This window comes from Triticum urartu, chromosome 1A (genome assembly GCF_056163025.1).
Source record: "Triticum urartu cultivar PI428250 chromosome 1A, HENAU_Tu73, whole genome shotgun sequence".
In the NCBI taxonomy this organism is placed as follows: Eukaryota; Viridiplantae; Streptophyta; class Magnoliopsida; order Poales; family Poaceae; genus Triticum; species Triticum urartu.
Window position 1 is genome coordinate 527,410,065 of NC_141873.1, and position 23,254 is coordinate 527,433,318.

The following is a 23,254-nucleotide window of genomic DNA, read 5'->3' on the forward strand; positions in this document are numbered from 1 at the left end:
GAGCCAATCAATGTTTCAGAACTACACATCACTACTTTCGACTCGACTCATCGGACAGGAGCGTGGATGAAGCCGACGTCTGTCGTGATGGTCATAAATCACGGTCGTTGTCACCCTGCATTTGTAGCGTTTCATCTATCTCACTGTTGGACGGTTGATATCTGAGGAAGAACTGCCCCGAGGTATGAAGGACATCTTGATGGATGATGTCCGCAAACTCCGACTGGATGCGAAAGAATTCTTGTCTGAGGTCCGCGTCCTGGACTACCGACAAGCTCGCAGCCCAATCTTTGAGATTATTTGGTAGCAGAAGTTGATGATGGTCCCTTACGATCGCCCGCATGTGATGGAGGGCGTAGTAGGCATCCTTCTGACCGCCAGGCGGCTGCTTGACGCAGCAAAACTTCGTATTGTGTGAGAACATGTGCTTGCCGTACTTACGAACTGCCCTAGTGAAGGTGCCTTCAGATTTGGTGTAGCCGGGGAGAACATCATCAAGAACTTTCTTGACATTTGTGTAGTCTATGTTGGAGTTACGGTTCGGGTCGAAATACGTGGCCATGGAATATTTCGGGCTTAAGAGGATGAGTGTGCAATGTGTGTCACTGCACAGAACACGCAATGTTAGAAAAAAAAAAGAACGATCGAAATCTAAGAAATCATATGTTACGAGGCGGTTAAGGGATGACTTACTCGGGAAAGTAAGGCACAAGGAAGTTATCCTTATCTGCGTTTGCCAGAATGACGCCTTCGAGGTGTGAACTCGCAACTTGGCGGTCCCCAGCGCTGCTCAAGTGCTTGGCACGCATGTAGAATGGGTCGACTATCACGATGTCCGGGGTCTTGTCTCTAATGATCCGCATCTCCATACTCAGCGAAAACAGCCGAACGAAGGTGTAGTGCAACGGATGAAGGTTAAACATAGCAAAGATGTCATCAAACCGCAGGACGATCGTACCCCCGATGTCGCCATCCACAAAGCCCTTGCCCTCTGGCACCTTGGCCACGAAAACCGGGTATGCCACATCCTTCTCTCTGAGACGCCGCTTCTCCAAAGAAAGAACACTGTCGTGCAGACTCCGCATAGCACCGGTTGCAGCATTGAGCATATTTGGCGGTAGCATCGCCCTACCCGCCACATGCACCCTCCTCGAGATATCCTTAGGTGAAGGTGGCCCGTCCTGAGCACGGATCGAACTCAGTGCCGGCTGGCTCACACCGGCGCCCTTGTTAGTCTTTCGTTTCCGTCCCTTCTTCTTGATCTCCTGTAATGGGAGCGAGTTCTGCTCACAGACCACCTTCTTGAGCGTGTTGGGGCTGATAATATTTCGCACCTCAGCTATCTGAGGCTCGGTGAAGGCGGGAGCTGGAGGCGTGTCCTGAGAACTGAATGCTAGACGACGCCTGTTGCAATTGGATTTCTCCACCGTACCAGCTAGATCGCGGTCGTCTTGGTTGGGTTCTTGAGAAAGAGGACCGCAGAACTCGTCAGCGTACCCATGTTCGGCAAAGTACTTATCAACTTTGGTAAATGTACCGTCGTCGTTGTCGTCGCCGTCCGGATCCTGTGCCATAGGGCTGTCCAGATCCTGTGCCATAGGGATGTCCGGCAGGTCCGGTAGCGTTGCGGCGTTCTTGCCATGGCTTGGCGCCGACACGACTGGTGGTCTTGTCTGTGGGGTGGTGTCCCCCGCCCCCAAACGAATCTGGCTCTTCGGCCAAAGCAGGGGCCAGTTTACGCAGGCGCTGAGGGTCATCTCATCTTCTTTGTCGGCCCCAGCGAGTTGAATCGGAGGTAACAGCTCGTCGCAGCCTGGCAGCACCCGAACCACTTCAACCCTATACATTGTGGGTGGCATCGGATTACCGTGGAACACGGGGTTGCCCGGTTGAACGATTCTGCCCTTGGCGACATCGACCAACTCGACGCCCACGAAGTGCAGAAGAGTGCAAGGAACGTCGGCGGCGCCCTGCGAAAACATGTAGGGCGTCAAGGATGCCCAGTCAAAGGCAAGGAGATGAAGCCATCGGCCTAGAGGCTTAGTTACCGTGATGCCCTGAAGCTGGGAACCGGGGGAGGCCCCTGTTGGCCGCCCGCAATCCACGTCGTTAGCCCATGAATCAACGCAGGCACCATGGCGTTGAGCGTCGTTCCAAGTTGTTGTTGCACTTGCTCTTGGACAAGCTCCGGAATCCGCGCCACTTGTGCCTTGAGTGCTTCAACCTCGCGCGACTGGCTTTCCGAGCTGGTCTTTTTCTCCTTCCGCCCACCAGCGGTATAGTATGACAACCATTTTGTGGACAAGCCTTTGCCGGCCACACGACCAGCTGACGTCGGCTTATCGAGCTTATCCCTGTTTTTCATTACGTTTAGCGCCCTATTCAAAGGGGTTTTCTTTGTCCTGCGGAAGGAACGTGAACCATTTAGAAATATTGGGGATTAATTAGAGTGCAACCATATGGAGCTAATTACGCGGCGCTGTATTCCTTACCAGAACAAGCTCAAGCTCCTTGGTCTTCGGATCCGTGGTCAGCTCCTTTGTTACCGAGTCCTCCTTGTACCGGGCCCTGAGAAAGTTCTGGTCTGCTTGTCACTGTATTTCTCGAAGCGGGGCGGTAGGCCTTCCTCGGCACGCTCCGCATCCTCCTTGTCCCATACAGGCTCCGCCACTCTATAACCACCGGGACCGAGTTGGTGGACCCCTAAGTTCACCTGCCGCATTTCTTTCCCCCACTGACTTGATTCGGAGGTTGCGGGGCTCTGGCACTTGATCTTGAACTCCTTGTAGTCATCTTCGCTCATCAAAGGATATTTCGCCTTGATCTTGTCATAACTATCACCTTTATCAATCATTGCCTTCACCGTGCTTCTCCAAGTAGACAGGGCCGTGCTCATCTTCGTGAGGGCGGCACTGTTCACTTTATTCCCTGTGAGGCGTGTGTTTGCAAACTCAACGGGGAACTTGTATCGTTCGTGCAACTTCGTGAAGAGGAGGCTGCGCAAATTCCCTCGGTCCTTATGCCTTAGGTTCTCGGTGTTGATCGAGGCGGTGCTCCGAGAATGCACCCGAGCTGAACCGAGTACCCCTTGACTACTTGTTTGGGCGCCGTCGGTTGCCCGTCGGAGTTCACTTCAGTAAATTCCTCCCTGACGATGCGGAGCGCGTTCGGGCGCCGGTCCTTTCGTTGCTTCTTCAGTTGGCTGCCATCTGTGCGTGCGCCGCCATCATCAGTGGTGGCATCCTCGGCGGCACCATCATCAGTGGTGTCATCCCCGACGCCACTAGGGGTTGTGTAGTCAGGATCGGTGTCTTCCGCGGCGTCCTCATAGCGGTGAGGTTGTTCCTCCAACTCCTGGGACAGCTCCCAGAATTGCTTGCCACCCGAACCGCCGGCCTCATCGTTGTGGGCCATGTTTCGCTCTAAATAGGAAAAAAGTTTGGTCAAAAAGTTGTTTATTGTCAAGGAACAAGATCATGGTCTCATCATTTACGGTTTGTCGACACCGAGGCATCCTAAAAGCTAAGCTTTTATCATTTAGGGTTTGTCGACGCCGAGGCACCCTAAAAGTCTAAGCGTACATCATTTAGGTTCTCATCGACACCGAGGCACCCTAAAAGCCAAGGTTTCATCATTTAGGGTTTGTCGACGTCGAGGAACCCTAAATGCTAAGTTTTCATCATTTAGGGTTTATCGATGCCGAGGCACCCTAGGTTGGGCCTAATCACTTGGCACTAATCAGTTGGCTCTATTGCCACCTATGTTGGGTTTATCATCTAGGGTTTATCGATGCTGAGGAGAATTTCTAAGTTGGGCCTAATCACTTGGCTCTATTGCCACCTATGGTTTAATGCAGCAAGAATACAGGGGCAGTTGATCCTACTTAATTAAGTACTAAGATACCCCGGCCCATGCATTAGTAGCAAGTACCTCATATGTCCGATTTTTAGCAAAGTCATGCTAAAATTCACGGAAAATTTCAGCATGACCTTTGCTGAAAATGGGACATATGGAGTACCCGAATTTGTTGGAATGGAAGTTAATCAACATTCCGGCAAACTCAAGGGCCTCTCGGGGTACCTGCAAAATCATCACGACACGAAGGGCCTCTCAAGGGCCTCAAGCAGCAGCGGCGTCTCCCAGGACCCCATTGTTTTGCTAAATTTTTTTGAGCAACAATCAGAGCAGAAAATTCAGCATATTTCTATACAACAGCACTGTAAAGATGAAGAACAGTTCTACAGCAGCCCATCTTTGATCATCATCTTTGCATCTCTTTCTCAATGTGATCAGTAATGTAGACATATTCATGATCTAGTTTAGCAGCAGGTTGCAAATACTTAACTGTCTAGAACATCACAGCATGCACAGTAATAAGAATAATGTAAACATTTGGCTTAGTTATAAGCATAGTATACTTCTTATAAACTGAAAGTGGAACTACTCACAATGAAGAAGTATTAGCAGATAGTTTGTCAACTCATGAAATAACATTTTTTTCAGCCCAAAATGGATGCCATTTTATAACATTGCATAGCATTAGTCAGACAGAGCTGAGCCTTTCACCACTATATAATATTGCCATATAACAACACATGTTCACTGGGTGCCAATATGCCAAAATATAAAAAAGAGGCATACAAGAGACCCATCGAAGACAACACATGACTAATGTTGTACTAAGACCAGTGACATAAACAAAGCACAGCTGATGTGGTGCTAAACTGGATACTGATAAAGTTGCGAGGATGTGATGCTACACTACATTCTAATAAAGTTGGCAAGAGCACAACACTTGTAAGTGATACCCTGCTTCATTCACTATGTAAGAAAAAAGTACATTGTAAGCATTGTATCAAAGCAATAACCAGAAGATACCACTGATGTATTAGCATTGTAATTTGTAAGCCAACAAAGTTATATAGGAAGTACAAGTACACAGGGAACTAAATACAAGACTCTCCACAGGCAATGAATAGCATCCTAAAGCACAAACTAGAATGTAAAACAATGCCAGTTGTAGTGCAGTGAAATGGCCAGCATGAATAAGCTACAATCATTACTGTAAATAGACAAGCAAAATAGTCATAGAATGTCTACATTACTGATCACTAACAAACAAGGCCTAGGAGAATAAACAAGCAAGAACCAGAACACCACCAGAGCTAGATAGATTATACCAAAATCAGTACACTAGCTAGTCGACAGACAGACTAATAGAGATGCGTAATTCACCAACCCTAGAACACGGGGGAAGAGGGTTGTGGTACTCGCGGGAGGTAGCCTAGGGGGAGGAGGGGAAGGGGGGAGAGGTGAGGAATCACATGTGGGATAACGGCAGGCTGTCGTAGGAGGGCGCCGGTGTCGAGGAGGCGGCGGGCGGCGGCGCGTCGAGGAGGAGGCGCGTCGAGGAGGAGGCGGCGCGTCGAGGAGGAGGCGGCGTGTCGACCTTGCCACCCACCTTGGAGCCGGAACCCTAGGGCGTGCAGGCGCGTCGGACGGAGGGGACGGAGGGGGCGGCGCTCGCGGGGGAGGTGGGGCTCGGGGGGAGACGGTGCTCGAGGGGGAGGAAGGGGAGAGGGAGGCGGCGGGGGCGCGTGGGCGGCTGCGGCGGACGGAGGCGGAGGATGGCGGGGGCGCATGGGCGGCTGCGGCGGCGGCGGCGGATGGCGGTGGTCGATCGAGGGGAATCTGGCGAGGGAGGGAGGGAGGACACAGTGCGAGGGCAGTAGGTGGAGTGGGGGGAGGGTTCTAATGGCGCACCACCCCCTCGTGCGCCATAAGTACGACTATTCTAATGGCGCACCACCCCTCGGTGCGCCATTAGAATTTTGTTTTAATCTAGCCCACTAGCCCTATCTACAACCTAACCCTATCTACAACAGAAGCCCCCCACTAGCCCGACTGGTCAGCACGCAACACACACTAGGAGGTCCTGGGTTTGATTCCCAGGCTCCTCAATTTTTTTTATGCATTTTAAATGCTGTTTGATATTTATTTGTGTTTAAATATGTTCAAACTTGTTTAAATCATAACAGTAATATTTTTTTATAAAAACAGTAATAATTTTTTAAAAAATATGTTCAAATTTGTTACTTGAAAATATCATCATCGGCGGCGGTGGAACGGGGGAGGGTGCGGGGGGTGCCCGTTGGCGGCTGTGGAGCGGGGAAGGGTGCGGGGGGCCGGGTGCTCGTCGGCGGCGGTGGAGCGGGGGAGGGTTGCGGCGGGTCGTCGGCGGCGGTGGAGCTAGCGGGGGAGGGTGCGGGTGGGATCGAGATGGAGGGGGATCGAGATCGAGATGGAGGGGGGAATCGAGATCGAGATGGAGATCGAGATCAAGTGTCCTCATGAATTCAAAAAGTGCCCATGAAATTTAAAAATATTCATGATATCAAAAAGTGCCCATGAAATACAATCGAGAAATGAAGACTACAATTTAAATACAATCGATCTTAGCTAGCTATATGTTCACAATCTTCTTGCCCTTCTTTTTTGCAAATGGAGTTCTTCTGTGGAACGGACGTCCTTTAGGTAGGGTGGTCCTGCTTCTTCTTGTGGTGTGTGCTGCTACTTCATCGTCGTCGTCATGTTCGATCTTCGGGTCGCCGTACTTGTCGAAGTCTTGCTCATTGGCTACTCCATCCATTCCGATGATCTTCCTTTTGCCTCTCCTCACGACAACACGACTGGGTTTTGACGGGTCGGTAATGAAGAAGCATTGGTCCACTTGGGAAGCCAGTACCCATGGCTCATTTTTCGCGGTGACATTTGCGCCCGCGGTCTTGGATTTGGCTTTGGGTATAACCATGGTGGTGAAATACCGGTCTTCTTTTAGGACGCTCTTGGCCCATCTGACACGGAACATCGGGACCTTCTCTCCAGCGTAGCTCAGCTCCCAGATCTCCTCGATCCTTCCGTAGTATCTGTCCTTGTCGTTACCGGTGTAGGATTCCATCGTTACCCCGGAGTTCTGATAACCATCGCTCTTCATGTCCTTGTTCTCGGTGTAGAATGTGTAGCCGTTGATATCGTACGCCTCATAGGTCATTAGGTTGTGCTCGGCGCCCTGTGACAAGGCGAATATGAGTTGTTCTTCCGCGGAAGAATCCTCATGTAAAGGGTACGACAGAAGCTTCTGCTTGAACCAACGCGTGAAACATGAGTTGTGCTCTTTGAGTATATCTCCGTCCGTCCTCTGTTGGCCTCTGTCATTGTACGTCTTCTCAATAAAGGTTTTATGCTCTACCACCCAAGGATCGACCACGTCTATGTGTTGTAGCGCGACTAGGTTTGCTCTTTCAAAGTCGGCGAGTCGACCCTCGAAGTCGACATGCATTTCGCGGCGACCCCCACGGTGACCCCATCCAGCGAACCTGCCGAGGTGCCTGTTGACGGGCAGACCAACGGGGTTCTCGATGCCTAGATAATCCGTGCAGTAGAAGATGCACTCTTCGGTCAGAAAGCCCATGGCTATACTTCCCTCTGGACGTGACATGTTGCGAACGTATCCTTTGATGACACCATTCATCCTTTCGAACGGCATCATGCTGTGCAGGAATGTCGGCCCGAGTTGGATGATATCCTCCACGATATGGACCAGCAGATGCACCATAACGTCGAAGAATGCGGGCGGGAAGTACATCTCAAGCTCGCATAGTATCACCACGATCTCTTCCTGTAGCCTTCTGAGTTGCCTCACGCCAATCGACTTCCGAGAGATGATGTCGAAATAGTTGCATAGGCCAAATAGTGTTTCACGGACGTGCGCGTCCATGATCCCACGGATTGCAACTGGAAGTATCTGCGTCATCAGCATGTGACAGTCATGAGACTTCATCCAGCTGAACTTCTGCTTCACTGGGTCTAGGTATCTGCTTATCTTCCCCGCGTAACCGTAAGGAAGTTTTACTCCTACGAGGCAGGTGAAAAACTGCTCGATCTCCTCCTGACTTAGAGTGAAGCACGCGGGAGGGTAGTCACTTCCGGTCTTCTTGGCCTTTTTGCCTTTGCGGCGAGTTTCTGTGTCCTGCTTCGCCTCATCATCATCATCATCATCATCATTAGCGTGAATCTCCTGCCTGATGCCCATTGATTTCAAGTCTGCCCTTGCTTTCAGCCCATCTTTGGTCCTCTCTGGCATGTTGAGCAGGCTACCGAGCAGACTCTCGCACACGTTCTTGGTGATATGCATGGCATCAAGGCTGTGAGGCACACGGTGGATCTTCCAGTACGGCAAGTCCCAGAAAACAGACCTCGTTTTCCATACCTTCAGCAGCAGCTCTGGCGCCTTTCGCTTCTTTCCCGGCTCTGGCGCCTTTTGCTTCTTTCCCGGCAGTGGGCAATCTTTCCAATTTTTCAACAGCTCGTCTATTTCCTCGCCGCTCCTCGTACGCGGGCGTATTCGGGGTTCAGTTTCACCATCGAACAGATCCTTGCGTTTCCTCCACGGGTCATCGTCGCGAAGCCACCTTCAATGTCCCATGAACACGGTTTTCGAAGACCCGGGATCTCTATCTAGCTGGCGATACGTTGTGTCATCCATGCACCTTACGCATCCAGAAAATCCATGGACTACCTGCCCCGCGAGATATCCGTAACCGAGATAGTCGTGCACCGTCGTGAGCAGTGCGGCTCTCATAGGGAAATATTCTTTCTCTGTGGTGTCCCACGTATTGGCTGGCATTTTCCACAGCGTGTCTAGCTCCTCTTTCAGCAGCCCCAGATACAGATTGATGCTGTTCCCTGGTTGTTTCGGCCCTTCAATTAGCATACTCATGTGAATGTACTTCCTCTTCATGCACAACCAGGGGGGAAGGTTGTACATCCACACAAACACAGGCCAGGTGCTATGTGTGCTTCTCTGGCTGCCAAACGGATTGACTCCATCGGTGCTCGCGCCCAGCACGATGTTCCTTGGATCCTTCCCAAATTCTGGGTATTCGAAGTTCAACGCTTGCCACTGGCTCGCATCCTTAGGGTGACTCAGCATCTTGTCTTTTTTATTTATCTCTGGATCATTTCCGTCATCTTCCCGCTTCTTCTCCTCCCTATCCGCGTGCCAACGCAGGAGCTTTGCTACCTTAGGGTCCGCGAAATACCGCTGCAGACGAGGAGTGATCGGAAAGTACCACACCAATTTTCGAGGAGCTTTCTTCCTCTGCTTATATCGAGTGACGCCGCACACCGGACATATGGTAGACTCCGCGTGCTCGTCCCGATAAATGATGCAATTGTTCATGCACACATGGTATTTCACATGCGGTAAATCCAGAGGACACACGATTTTCTTCGCCTCCTCGAAACTGGTCGGGCACTTGTTCCCCTTGGGAAGACGTTCGTGCCAGAATGACATGTTCTCGTCGAAGCATGCGTCGGTCATTTTGTGTTTTACCTTCATTTTCCAGAGCCATGAGCGTTACTTTCAGGCGGGTATCCTCGGGCCTGCATCCTTCATACAATGGAGTAACCGCATCTATCTCTAGTTGATCCAGCCTGGCTTTCTCTCGGGCGGCAGCTCTTGCGTTATCCGTCTACTTGAGAAGCAGCTCTTGAATATGAGGGTCCTGCACCCAGCCTCCATCGTCGTCTGCTCCGGCATCTTCATCTTCATGATCATGCCCTTCGTCTTGATCTTCCTCATCATCATGTATGACATCTTCTACATGATGACTGTGTACAGCATCACCGTCGTGATCATGTCCTGGAGATTCTTCGTCTTCTCGCCCGCCCTCGCCGCGGTGGTACTTGTCTTGTTGCCCTTCCTCATTTCTTGACCGGCCCCCATGGACGACTTCATAGTCATCTTCATCACCTTGCCACTGATAGCCATCCATGAAACCATGCAAGAGCAGGTGGTCCCACACCTGCCCGGAATCCGGGTCCGCAATAAGGCTCTTCAGCTTGCATCTTCGACACGGACATCTTATCTCCGTCTCGTTTTTTTTGAAGCATCTCGGCCTTCGCGGAGCTCAAAAACCTATTCACGATGCCTTCAGTCATCGTGCGGACCATGGTCGCTTGCGGGGTAGAGCAAAACGATATTTTAGAACCAAGAAAAAATTTGGCATGACCTTCCCTAAAAATAGGACCAAAAAGAATGCATAGTGCCAAAATTCTCGCCGAAACGGAAATGTATCAAAACATTCCGGCAAAATATTGGCAACTATCGCATTTCAAATACCGGTACCTTCAAACACAAACATATATGCAACACCACAAACATACATAGATCTAGCTAGGCCACAAAAAGTGCATGTGCACGTTGTTGGAGCGAGTTAGGGAGAAAAAAAGTAGATCTACATCATGAAGATAGCTTTCCCCTTACTTACCTATCAAAAAAGGTAATTTCACCACTTAATTTTGATGAATCTATGGTGGAAATGAGGTGAGGAGGAGGAGGCAGCCGAAAGCTTGGAGAAGGAGGTGGAGGGAATGAAGTGGGGAAAGTGAGTGGGTAGGTGAGGGGCTGTCCAAAATATCTTGTTGGGGTCCCAGGTTACTAATGGCGCACCACCAGCAAATGCGCCATTAGTAACCCTGGTTACTAATGGCGCACCTGCAGGTAGTGCGCCATTAGTAGTTTTGCAAAAAAGTAAAAATAAATAAATATATATACTAATGGCGCACCGGGTAATAGTGCGCCATTACTAGTTTAAACTAGTAATGGCGCACAGTGAAACAGTGCGCCATTAGTAGTTTTGCAAAAAAAAGAATAAAAAAATTACAGTAGTGGCGCACTGTCTGCCTGATGCGCCAACTAGTAATGGCGCACTTCGACCTGATGCGCCATTAGTTTGTATGGAAAAATGGAAAAAAATTAATACTAGTGGCGCACCCTGTTTCTGGTGCGTCATTAGTGTCTTCTACACTAATGGCGCATCAACAACCGGTGCGCCATTAGTATATAGTAGTGGCGCACTGCTTCCATGGTGCGCCATTAGTATCAATCCTATCTATAGCCCTTTTCCTAGTAGTACAACCTCGACAACGAGCCATGGCACCCAGACAATGTCACGCCGAAATACCTCTACGGAGCCGCCATCTACAATAGCGTCCCCTCCAGAAAGAGCCGCTACGACATATCGATCATTCCCGCCGCCAGATCAACGCAGCCGCCTATCATCAACGCTATTGAAACATACACTGTTGTAACCACCACCAAGCTTGGCACCGACTCCCTGGATGGTACGTTTTATTCAGATGCAAAAAAATCAATTTAGCTACTTTTCAGTCAGCTGAAATTTCACTTTTGGGTCAGTCAAATTTGTGACCATTGGATTTTTCTGTATGATCCGCGCTGCGTTTTTTTTCTGACCTGTGTTGTCTGTTGTGTGGGCTTCTCTTGTTTTTTGACTGACCCCTTGGGTCAATCGATTTCATTTTTGGGCCGGAGCCCATTAACTCTGCAATCCAGCCCTCCTCTCTCTCCCTTGATTTTTTTAATACTTTTATGTTTTTATGTGCTTTTGCTTTTGTTTTTCTGATTCCCTTTGTTAGTTGGTTTTATTTCTATTTTGTGGATATTTTTTGATTTATTTATGTTTTCTGTTTCTATGGGTTTTTCTTTTCCCCATTTTCTTTCCTGGTTATTTTTGTTTTTTGTGGGTTTTTGGCTAAGTGTAATTATATAAAAAAAATACTATATAATATGTGTCAAAATTTTATGATTATATGTACACTAAAAATGCGCAACTTCTGTACTAATAGTTTGCAGAATAATACATTATTTGTTTTATTAATTTCAGTTCCTTTCTTCTTTAATGGGAAAGCAATGACACTAATTCATTGTTTCTTAGAAAACTTCATTATTTTAATTTTGTTCAAGTTTTTATTTCATTTTCTTTATTCTTCAAGGGTAATATCAATACCTCTAATTCATTCCTACTTAGGATATTTTTTTGTGAAATTTCATTGTTTGTGCTTATTTTTGCATATTATAAAAAAGCGCAATTTCTATTCAAACCGTGTGCAAATGTTATCATTATTGTTTTTCTTTACTTTTTTTCTTCTTAAAAGGTTAATACGGATACCACTAGTTCATTATTTTGATCCGGAGAAGTAGAGAAACCATGGATCAAATACCAATGCCACTAATTCATTATTTCTTTAGATAATTTTTTTTGCGACAAATTTCACTATTATGTGTTTATTCTTGCATATTATAGCAAATAGCAATTTATGTGCAGATTTTGTCATTCTTTTATAGAGTTGTTTATATGATTTTCTTTCTATTTAAGGGTATTTTTGCTTCACTTTTTTATTTCTGTTTTCTGTTTCTATGGTTTTTATTTTTCCCATTTCCTTTCCTTTATTGGTTATTATTGTTTTTTGTGGGTTTTTGACTGAGTCTAATTTTATACAAACAAATACTATATAATATGTGCCAAAATTTCATGATTATATGATTATTTTTGCATAATACGATAAAGTGTAATTTCGGTGCAAAGTTATGCGCAAGTTTTTTTTGTGTGTTTCTTCTTAAAGGAAATACATTATTTCAGTTACACTATAGAAATTATAGTAGGATTTCTCGCAGATTTCTCCCACTCACTTCCCACCCTTTACTCGCCAATTTCTCATGCCCTTTTTCACATGCCATATCGCACATGGGCGTATGATTATTGTAAAGAAGCACAATTTTTATGTATATTTCGTGCAAATTTTGACATTGTTTGTTTCAGATCATTTTTCCACTTTTTTTGTTCTTAAATGGTACTCCCTCTGTAAACTAATATAAGAGCATTTAGATTACTACTTTAGTATTCTAAATGCTCTAATATTAGTTTACGGAGGGAGTAATACCAATGCCGACCATTCATTCTTCCTTAGGAAATTTAATTCTTTCTTTTATGGGTATTTTTGCTTCATTTTTTTTATATTTTGCTTCCTGTTCCTATGCATTTCTCTTTTCCCTTTTTTTCTTTCCTTTATTTGTTATTTTTTGTTTTTTGTGGGTTTTTCGCTGAGTGTAATTATATACAAACAAATACTATATAATATGTGTCAAAATTTCATGATTATATGATTATTTTTACATATTACGATAATGTGCAATTTCGGTGCAAAGTTGTGTGTAAGTTTTTTTTAAGTCTTCTTCTTAAAGGGAGTACATTATTTTAGTTACACTATGCGTAAATTATAGGAGAATGCAAAAAATGCATTATTATATGCTTATTCTCTGCATATTTCAAAAATTGCAATTTCAGTACAAATTGTGTGCAAGATTTGAAAGTTTTTTCTTTTGCATTTTATTTCTTCTTAAAGAGTTTCATTTTTTCTTAGAAAACTTCATTACTTTGATTTTGTATAGGTTTTTTTTCTGAAATGGTAATACCAATGCCACGAATTCATTCTTTCATAGAAAACTTCATTTTCTTATTGTTTTATTTGTATTTCATTTTTTATTTTGCTTTAGTTTTCACTAATATATATATATATTTATTTATTCTTGCATATTATAAAAATGCAATTTTTGTGTAAGTTATCTGCAATTTTTTTCATCATTTGTTTAATTTATTTTCCATTTTCCTTCTTTCTGAATGGTAATACCAATGCCAATGATTTGTGCAAATTTAATTCCTTTCTCTTTAAAAATCTCCTTTAGTTTTGTATTAGTTTTAGTATTAATTATGCTCCATCCGCACAACCAAAAAGCTAATGATGAGTGTGTGTGGTGCTTGTGTGTGTATGCATGTGGGTGTGTCTGTATGTTTATGTGCGCATGGCGCCTATATGTACGTGCTCTTGCGTCACAACCTAACATAGTTTCAGCCGCTAAAGTCCACAGTATTCATGCATGCTTTGAGATGAATATATGAGGCTACAAGGTGGTTAAGAAAAAAAGTGACCAGTCGATTTTGTGACCGTCCGATTCTGCTTGGAGATTTGTGTTGTTTTCTTTTTTTTCTATATCATTTTGATGGTGAGTTGGGCTATGTGGAATCGATTGACCCCTATTTGTGGAAATTTAATTCTGTCTTTTGTAGGTATTTTTGCTTCATTTTTTATTTCTATTTATGTTTCTATGTGTTTATTCTTTTTTTCTTTCATTTATTGTTTTTTGTGGTTTTTTGGCTGAGTGTAATTATATACAAACAAATACTATATAACATTTTCCAAAATTTCATGATTATATGATTATTCTTGCATATTACAATAAAGTGCAATTTCGGTGCAAAGTTGTGCGCAAGTTTTTCTTTATTTTCTGACTTCTTAAAGGAAATACATTATTTCAGTTACACTATGTGTAAACTATAGTAGAATGAGAAACATGCACTATTATATGCTTATTCTTTGCATATTTAAAAAAGTGCAATGTAAGTGCAAATTGTTGTGTAAGTTTCGAAAGTTTTTTCTTTTTCATTTTCTTTTTTCTTAAAGGGTTTCATTCTTTCTTAGAAAACTTCATTATTTTGATTTTGTTTATGGGTAATATCAATTTATTCCTTCATAGGAATATATTTTTTCACAAAAATTTACTATTATATGCTTTTCATGTTACAAAAGGGGCATTTTTTTGCAAATTGTATGCAATTTTTTCATCATCTTCTTCTTAAATGGTAATACCAATGCCACTAATCATTTCTTCCTGAAAAAAATTTATTGCGAAAATTCACTTATTATATGCTTATTCTTGCATATTATTAAAAAAAATAATTTTAGCGTAAACTTTGTGCAATTTTTTTGATCATTTATTTTTTATTTTGTTTATTCTTAAAGGGTACTAGCTATAGCACTAATTCATTCTTCCTTAGGAAACAAAATTATTATTTTTTTAAATATCTTTTGTATTTTTTACGGGTAATACCAATGCGATTAATTCATTTTTCGTATACAACTTATCTTTTGCAAAATTTCACTATTATATTCTTATTGTTGCATATTAAGAAAAGCCGCAATTTATGTGTAAATTATGCACAAATTTTGTCATTAAATTTTATTTTTTGTTCTTTCTTCTTAAAGGGCAGTCCCAATGTTCGTAATTCATTATATTTTAGAAAGTTTATTTTTATTTTAGGCTCAATTGAATAGGGACGTGCATGATTGTCGCTTGAATATTACACAGGAGAATCAGATTATGTTACGTACGTATAGTTGCCACCATGAGAATAAGATTAGTTAGTTTCCGTTAAAAAATGTTCCGATACATACATCCGGACGCAGCAAGGAAGAAATACATGCATGCGTGAAGTGAAATGAGCAGTTGGATGATGAAGTGAGCAGGTAGTACTGGAACGGTCGAGTAGAGCAAATCGACTGAAAACGTTATTGGTCAGTCGACTAACCGGAAAACAAAAATCAGTCAACTGACACCTAGCCTGTCCCAAAAGATACATATAGATGGACAAGCACACACTGAAAAGAGTTACATATTCATAAGTGTTGGCGCCGCCTCCTCGCAGCGCCGACTTCTTCTACCTCGAGCTCCCTCGCACAACTCTCTCTTCTCTCCTTTGTCTCTCAAGAACACAAGGACACACACCGGGACAGAAAACACACACGCACACGCACATTCACCTGGGAGAAAATTAGCTTTGCCTTTGCTCCCGGTGACAACACATATGCTACATGGTTTCCTCTAGCCCTCACAGCCTCACTTTCTCATTTCTTTGTTCACCTTAAATAGCTTGTAGTACAACAGACTCACACACGATCGTACTACCAGCTAATCTCTAAACTCACGCTCGAACTCACACGGCCATAGGCCAACGTCCTGATCCACTTTCTATGCACACGTCCTGTGCCACTACTCCACTAATTCTTCTACGTGCAACCTCCACCAGCTAATGACGTGCATGTACTAATCAACACGACCGAATCACTCGGCAACATGCCAACTACCTCATCCATGCATGGCTGCTTCAAACCCATCTGAATGACTCACCGGTTCAATATGTTGCATGTCACGCTCCACCTTCTGCCGCGCCTTGCCGCTTCTCACGACATTGCCGTGTCGCACGGCACATTTGGCATCTCGCCGTACTCGCCACATTGCATAGCAGCCCGGCATCTCGCCTCCTTTCCGCGCACAACACTGAAGCTTCGCCGGACACTTTACACCCTAGACTCTACTACATGCAAAACTCATACATGCAAATACTTGAGATCAAGATTAAACCTAACAATAAGTGGCTTGAGATTCTTTTAAATCTCTTCTAACATGCTAACTAATAAAATTGCACAAATGTTTCACTAAATTGCACACGTTCTCAACAGGTGCAATTTTAGATTTATATAGCAGTACACAAATTCTGAATATCTGAAGCAACTGTGAATTAGCAAATAGCAAAATCAAAAGCGCATTGAAAAATTGAGAACTACTAACTGCAGTGTCTGCGATCATGGCAATCAAGGTGAAGTATCAGGTGCATAAAAACTGGTTTGGTGACCCGTGCGGTCCGGAGACTGTTATGGTGTGGGACAGGTTGACATGTAGCTACGCCACTGCAAGGCCCCCAAGGATTATACGCTTGTAAGTACTAGATCACTAAAGTAGTGATCCAAACACTCTTATATTTCTTTATGGAGGAAGTAGTTCATATCAATTTGTTAGGATCTTATGTTAGTGAAAACCATAACTGGTAATATTAAATGGAGAAGAGGGTTACGTTTCTACTATCATCAACTGAAACTGATCCACTGATCATTTGCTATATGCAGAGACTTGTCCTTGAGAGGTCTGAACGGTGATATCTCATCTTCTTTCACCGATCTCAAAGCTATCCAGTACTTGTACGTCTTATGTTATGGATCTGTCCTAATGTCCACTTAGTTTTGCAACAAAAACGATAAGAAAGTGTTTCATATCTCACAGGAATCTATCAAACAATAACTTGGTAGGATCAATTCCAGATGCCCTTTCGCAGTTAACTTCATTGACAGTTCTGTAAGCCGGGCAACTTTTGTCAAAATTTAGCATTCCCATGAATTACTTCTGAGTCATGTAAATTGTCTTAGTATTTCTTTTCTGCAGAGATTTGTCACACAACCAGCTCAATGGAGCAATCCCATCTAGACTTCTCAAAAGAGTTGAAGACGGCTCACTGAATCTAAGGTACCCCTACCCCCCACACCCACCCACACATTTTAATTCCAATTCTATCTAACATCATAGCCCACATATTTATTTAATATTTGTTAGATATGGCAACAATCGAGACCTTTGCGCCAATGACAATTCATGTCGGTTGGCAACTAAACGAAAGAGCAACTAAAAAAAAAAGAAAGAGCAATCTGGCCATCTACATTGCCGTCCCTGTGGTTGTGTCCATGATAGTGGTGATAGTAGTGGTAGTACTCCTGTGCTCGCTAAGATGGAAGAGACAAGGTAAGGCATCGACATGAGCACAATCACCGCCTAATCTTTTTCCCAATCACACTACTAAGTCTAGTTGTACTGTTTGTCACCTATTAAGGATCAATGAATAACTCCGTGGAGCCACAAAATGAAGCCACGACGAGCTATGTGTCGGGAAACAATGCTCATAGGGACAGTTTTCCACTACATCAACTTGAGAGTCGCCGGTTCACATACGAAGAGCTCAAGATGATAACAAACAACTTCCAACGAGTACTTGGCCAGGGAGGGTTCGGGTACGTCTATGATGGTTTTCTGGAGGATGGCACTCAGGTGGCGGTAAAGTTACGGTCTCATTCTTCCAGTCAAGGTTTCAAGGAGTTCCTTGTAGAGGTACATGTCTTCTTTGATTGCACTTGATGTTTCAAGGTAGGGATTGTGCCAAGAAATTTCAGGGTAAAATTTATAAGCTGTGAACGTTTCCCTATGCTCATATTTTAACACGGATTCATCACAAAAATCTTGTCACCATGATTGGTTACTGCAAGGATGGGGAGTACATGGCACTCGTCTACGAGTATATGTCAGAGGGAACCCTGCATGAGCATCTTGAAGGCACGCACGTTGTTCACCTGTTAACTTCAGATTTAAATGTTTCTTGAGATTTCCAATTTGACCAAATGTAAAACTATTTATAGGAAGCAAACACAATGGAGGATGTTCATCGTGGAGACAAAGACTCCGAATTGCACTTGAATCTGCACAAGGTATGCACTTTAGTGTCGAGTTTGTTGTTGTTTAATATTTTACGTTTCCAAACACATGAGCATTAGCGTGTACGGTGATTTCCAGGGTTGGAGTATCTACACAAGGGGTGCGATCCGCCTATAATTCACAGGGATGTAAAGGCCACCAACATCCTCTTGAACGCGAGGTTAGAGGCTAGGATTGCTGACTTCGGCTTATCCAAGCCTTTCATTGGCGGCAATGACTACGTGTCCACAACGACACTCGTTGGCACACCCGGATATGTCGACCCGGAGTACCACGCGACGATGCAGCTAACAGCCAAGAGCGACGTGTACAGTTTCAGCGTCGTGCTGCTGGAACTGGTCACTGGGAAACCCGCCATAGTGCGGGAGGCAGCACCCATCAGCATCAGTCATTGGTCACGACAACGGATGGCGCAGGACAACATTGAAAGTGTGGTTGATGCACGTATGTGTGGCATTTACAATGTCAACAGTGTATGGAAAGTGGTGGAAATTGCACTAAAGTGCACTGCATATGTGTCGCCGCAACGACCAACCATGAGCGATGTGGTGGCTCAACTGCAAGAATGCATTGAGCTTGAGGAAGGCTGCACCATTAAAGCTGGGAACAATGGCTTCTATATGAGTGGTGGCAGTGACAACCCAGACTTGAGTTATAATGCGTATATTGCTGACCAGTCCAGTGATAGCACTACATTTCAAATTGAACACGATGTCAAGAGGGTGCATGCAATGCCTACCGGTCCTGCTACACGTTGACAACTCCTATAATTGTTTGAGAATTTCGTATGAATGTAACAATAGATTCTATAGTTTTTTTTTCTTTCTCTTGAAGGGATCTAGATGAGATACTGAAACATATTGCTTTTGGTGAAGTGAGTGCACATGCTGTACTGATATATCCGAACACATAAAGAGTGAATTATTAGTTTAATTTGAAATAGGACCTTGAGATCAATGTTTATAAGTTTATTGCATGTAAACTATGCCATTCTTGGTTGTTTGTTGCTAATTGACAAAAAATATTGTATGATAGTCATTTCTAAATGTGTTAATTAGTGAGACAAATATATCTAAATAGGTGAATGATTAGAGTAGAAAACAAATATCAATAGACATGGAAGCAGAAAGAGATATGCTACCACATAAAAAATCCATACAACCATGATAATTGCAATCATGCAGGAAAACTTATGTAATCTATATATCAAAGCAGAAAGAGATATGCTGCTACATAACTACTATTAGGAACCCATACTCCAGGTGAAAGTGCATCTCGCCTAGGTGAAGTTTGGTAATTAATGTTGACATATCTCAAGGAACTAATGCCTACTACAGGTTCATTTTAGGAAAGTTCGTTGGGGTGCAAAAAAGGAAATGGAAGGTGACACCCACAAATTTACATGAAGGCAAGTGTTGGTCTAGCCCAAGGATTTTTCATTTTCATTTTCATTTGAGTGATCGAAGATCACATTTAGTCCATAGGCATGCTGATACTATCAACAAGGGAGAGAAAGCCATGATGAGTCTTTTTTTCTCCAAGTGTTTAATGATCAAACTCCAAAAATCCTCAAAAGCCTTCAAAATTCCTCCACTATTTCTACCTAACTTTCATACACTTCGGAGTTGCTGAGCTCTTCCAGTCGGAATTGGCAAGTGGTTCACTAGATATAGCCATTGCAAAAGCCTAGTCATTCGGAGCTGCCAACTATTCCATTTTGGAACTGCTGAAGCACTTGGAAAATATCCAATCGCCTTCTCAGAATTTCTAAAACCATCCGGTCAGAATTTCTGAAGTGTTTACAGAGAGTATGCCACTGACATTGGAGACTCTGAATCACTTCCTTTCAGACTGACCATGCAATATGAAAGTTGCTACCTTTTGTACACATCGAAGCTATTGATCTGATCACTTCGGAGCTTCCGAGCTATGTTAAAATGGCTGCAACGGTCAAATTTCCGGTCCAGTCTATTAATAACCTCACCCACCCCATCTATTCACTCGAAGAAAACTCCACTCCTATCATACATTCTGAGAGAGAACTCCATCTTCTTGTGCTTATTTCAAAGGGCTTTCTTCCTCAACATCCAAGTCAATCCTTCGAGACATAATTCCCCCCGTATCTTTCCATTCATACTTTTCAAATCCACAAGACAAATCTTGATAGAGTCTGAGTGCAAGGGGAGATTATCTTTTGAAACACAAGAGCAAGAGATTCATAATCAAGTATCCTGACGCTACAAAAAAAAGACACATCTGTGATGATACGTTTGTCATAGTAAGTCATTTTTTTTGTCATCCATGTACATTCATGACGATTTTATGACAGAACCAAGATAATGGTACATGTGTTGTCATAGATGTGTTCCATGAGAATATTCACCATTTCATCATGGAACGGTGATCTTCCGTGACCGAAAGTATCGCGTCAAGGAAGCATTTCGTCAAGGGTAAACAACACGTGGAAGCCACCATAACGGGTTGTCATTAAGATATCAGCGTTAACCTCACACATGTTGTAGTGAGTAACTTAGGATTGAAGTTACAGAGCCTCTTCATTTTAACATTGTGTTAATCATGAATCATGACCCAAGAAAAAGAAGTCATGGATCCATAGGTTGTAGCAAGAATGAGGACCAGTTAGAAGGCATGGTAAATCTCCGATCAACCAACCACTCCATGTTTCCTTCTCATCTCTAGCTGGTTGCCATTTACCAGAAAGGCATGCACCATGCTCTAGAAAACCCCTAGTTGGACCCATCGTTGTTTCCCCGTGACACAACCGGCAACTAGATTGTACCCCCACTCGGCCCACTCTTCCACTTGCCACACACCCTCACCATTGGTGCAGACGTCGAGCAAAGTCACTTGGCTGATGGCGGCGATAGGGCATCCATCATGGGGTGTTGTGGTGGTGTGTGGTACCTGCACAATTGGATGTCGGTTTGGTACCACACGGAGGTGGCCGGTGTTGTGGTCGTCTCTGGAAACATGAGTGGAGCCAGTTCCAGTCTTAAGCACAGTCTGCTGATCTGGTTCGCATGGCGTGGCCAATACCGACATGATGTCGATGCTGGTACGACTTGATCCATCCGGATGTAGCGTGTGAGCGCCTTTTTGGTAGTTGTTACCGCTGATCCACCACTCATGAGGACACCTGTGATTGTGTCGTCATAGTGCTGGAGTGATGACCCTTGCATGGGCTTATTTGTTGGCGCATGGTAGCTTGGTTCGCACACCACATTGTGATAAAGGGCAGCGTTGCATCTCTGTGTGTGTGTGTGGCGATTTTTTAATCGAAGGTGGTAATGGCTATCGCGGTAACGGTCTAGATCCACAACCACACGCCGCTTGGGAGGATGAGCGATGCTGCTCGAGAGTCCCTCCATGGGATTTTGGCAACGCCTATTGTGTCTCTTTTGGCTGGATTGATGGTCCATGTCATGTTTTCAACCTTTTGTTGTCATGGTCATCGACTGCATGAGAATGGCCATGTCCGGACCATCCATGCAAGTATTTGTCTTCATATGCATATGCCATGGGCTTGAGGTCGGCTAGTGTAAGTGACAACTAAGCGTGACGACAGTTTGAAAGTGCTTCTCAAGTACCCAGTCTTGAGCTCTAGGGCGAAAATCGATAGGTCTGACTTTAGTTGCTTGTACCTTGCAATGAATGTGTTTATAGGCTGTTTCCTTGAAGACATCACTCAGAGTTGTCTTTGGGGATGAAAACCCATGATCTGACCATCAATGGTTGGCGACGCGGTGTGTCATTCCCTTTCTCCACGCGCCGCTATCGAAAAACCACTCTCGCGGTTCCTGGATTGCCAAGGGTGGGGCTTGATGTTGTTGCCGCTTGCTATGTGGTGTCGTCCGTTTTTTTTTTTTTTTGAAATACCCAGCACTTGCTGGTTTTCCATTGATTTAGCGGAAGGGAAGGTTACAAAGTAGATCAAGTGATCCAGTGGCTTAAGAGTACATGTAGCCGAAAGGGTTCAGCTACATACTACCAGTTTCATAAAGGAACTTCTCACGTTACATCCCCGGATGGGTGCTCTATGCATTTTGCGCCTGCCATCCTCCATTGTTCCATCTCGCGTCGACATGCATCTACGATGTGCTTCACGTTTGCTTGCTTGCCTCTGAACAAACATGCGTGTCGTCCGTTTTAACATGCCTCCTTTTCGAGGTCTTGCTTTTGTCTTTTTTAATATAACATTTTGACCGTGTGCATTTTCCAAGTCTTGACTATTTTTTAATATCATGCTGGTGTACATATCAAAAAAAAATTAGTATGTTGCAAATATTAACATACTATTTCGTTTACCGAAAAACTTACGGATACCTTCACACGACTCGACGACCTCACCTGTGTTTTATTGTCGGTAACGTAGTGTAATCTTGTTCCTTCTCCAATCCACCACAGCGGCTGTGGAGAAGAAAAAAGTGACAAGAAGAAGAGGGGGCTGCTGGACGTGGTCGACCAGTTCGTGGCTTGGTGCGCCCTCACACAAGAGGAAGTCGCCGTCGACCAGTTGGAAGGCAGTGTCAACTCTCTAGCCCATGTCTTGCCTCAAAGAGAATAACGATGCGTTTGGTTGGAGCTCAGGTAATGTATTCACTGTTGTAATGTGAATACACTGTATTAGATTAGGGGTAAGTGAATACGTGAAGTGTTTGGTTCACGCAAGGGAATAAGAAGCCGTGGAGGTGGAGTACCGTTGCCAGCCTTGTAGAAGATGCCGCAGGACTGGACGACGGCCGGCTGCTACGAGTGGCTCGTGAAGGAAAATCAGATCACCGGCGGATCAAAAGAACGCTACTGCTAACGGCGGCGAAGCAAGATCGGTGGCGCTGCGCGGCAGCGGCGGCGGCGGTGATGACGACGAGAGATCCGTGACGCTGCCCACGGTGGCGGAGGCAAACGGAGACCGGCGGCGCTCGGCGGCGGAGTCAAACGGAGACCGGCGGCGCTCGGCGGCGGAGGCGAATGGAGATCGGCGGCGATGGTACTGCTCACGACGAGGGAGACGCCGGCGCTGCTGCTTGGTTCTCCTTTAATGGTGAAGAAAACGATTGGGACGAGCAGTGTTTTTCGATACCAAGCTGTCTCTGGTGTTTTCAGTTTTGCGAAGGATGGTTTGCGATTACATGGGAGCTGAAACCGACGCGGCCGAAACAA

The 23,254-nt window shown here is 44.6% G+C and overlaps 1 pseudogene; it reads left to right on the plus strand.

Annotated features, from left to right (window-relative positions):
* The window catches only part of LOC125533048 (putative leucine-rich repeat receptor-like serine/threonine-protein kinase At2g19230), a 32,340-nt pseudogene extending 13,509 nt beyond the window's left edge, over window positions 1-18,831 (plus strand).
* Window positions 18,832-23,254: the final 4,423 nt, after the last annotated feature.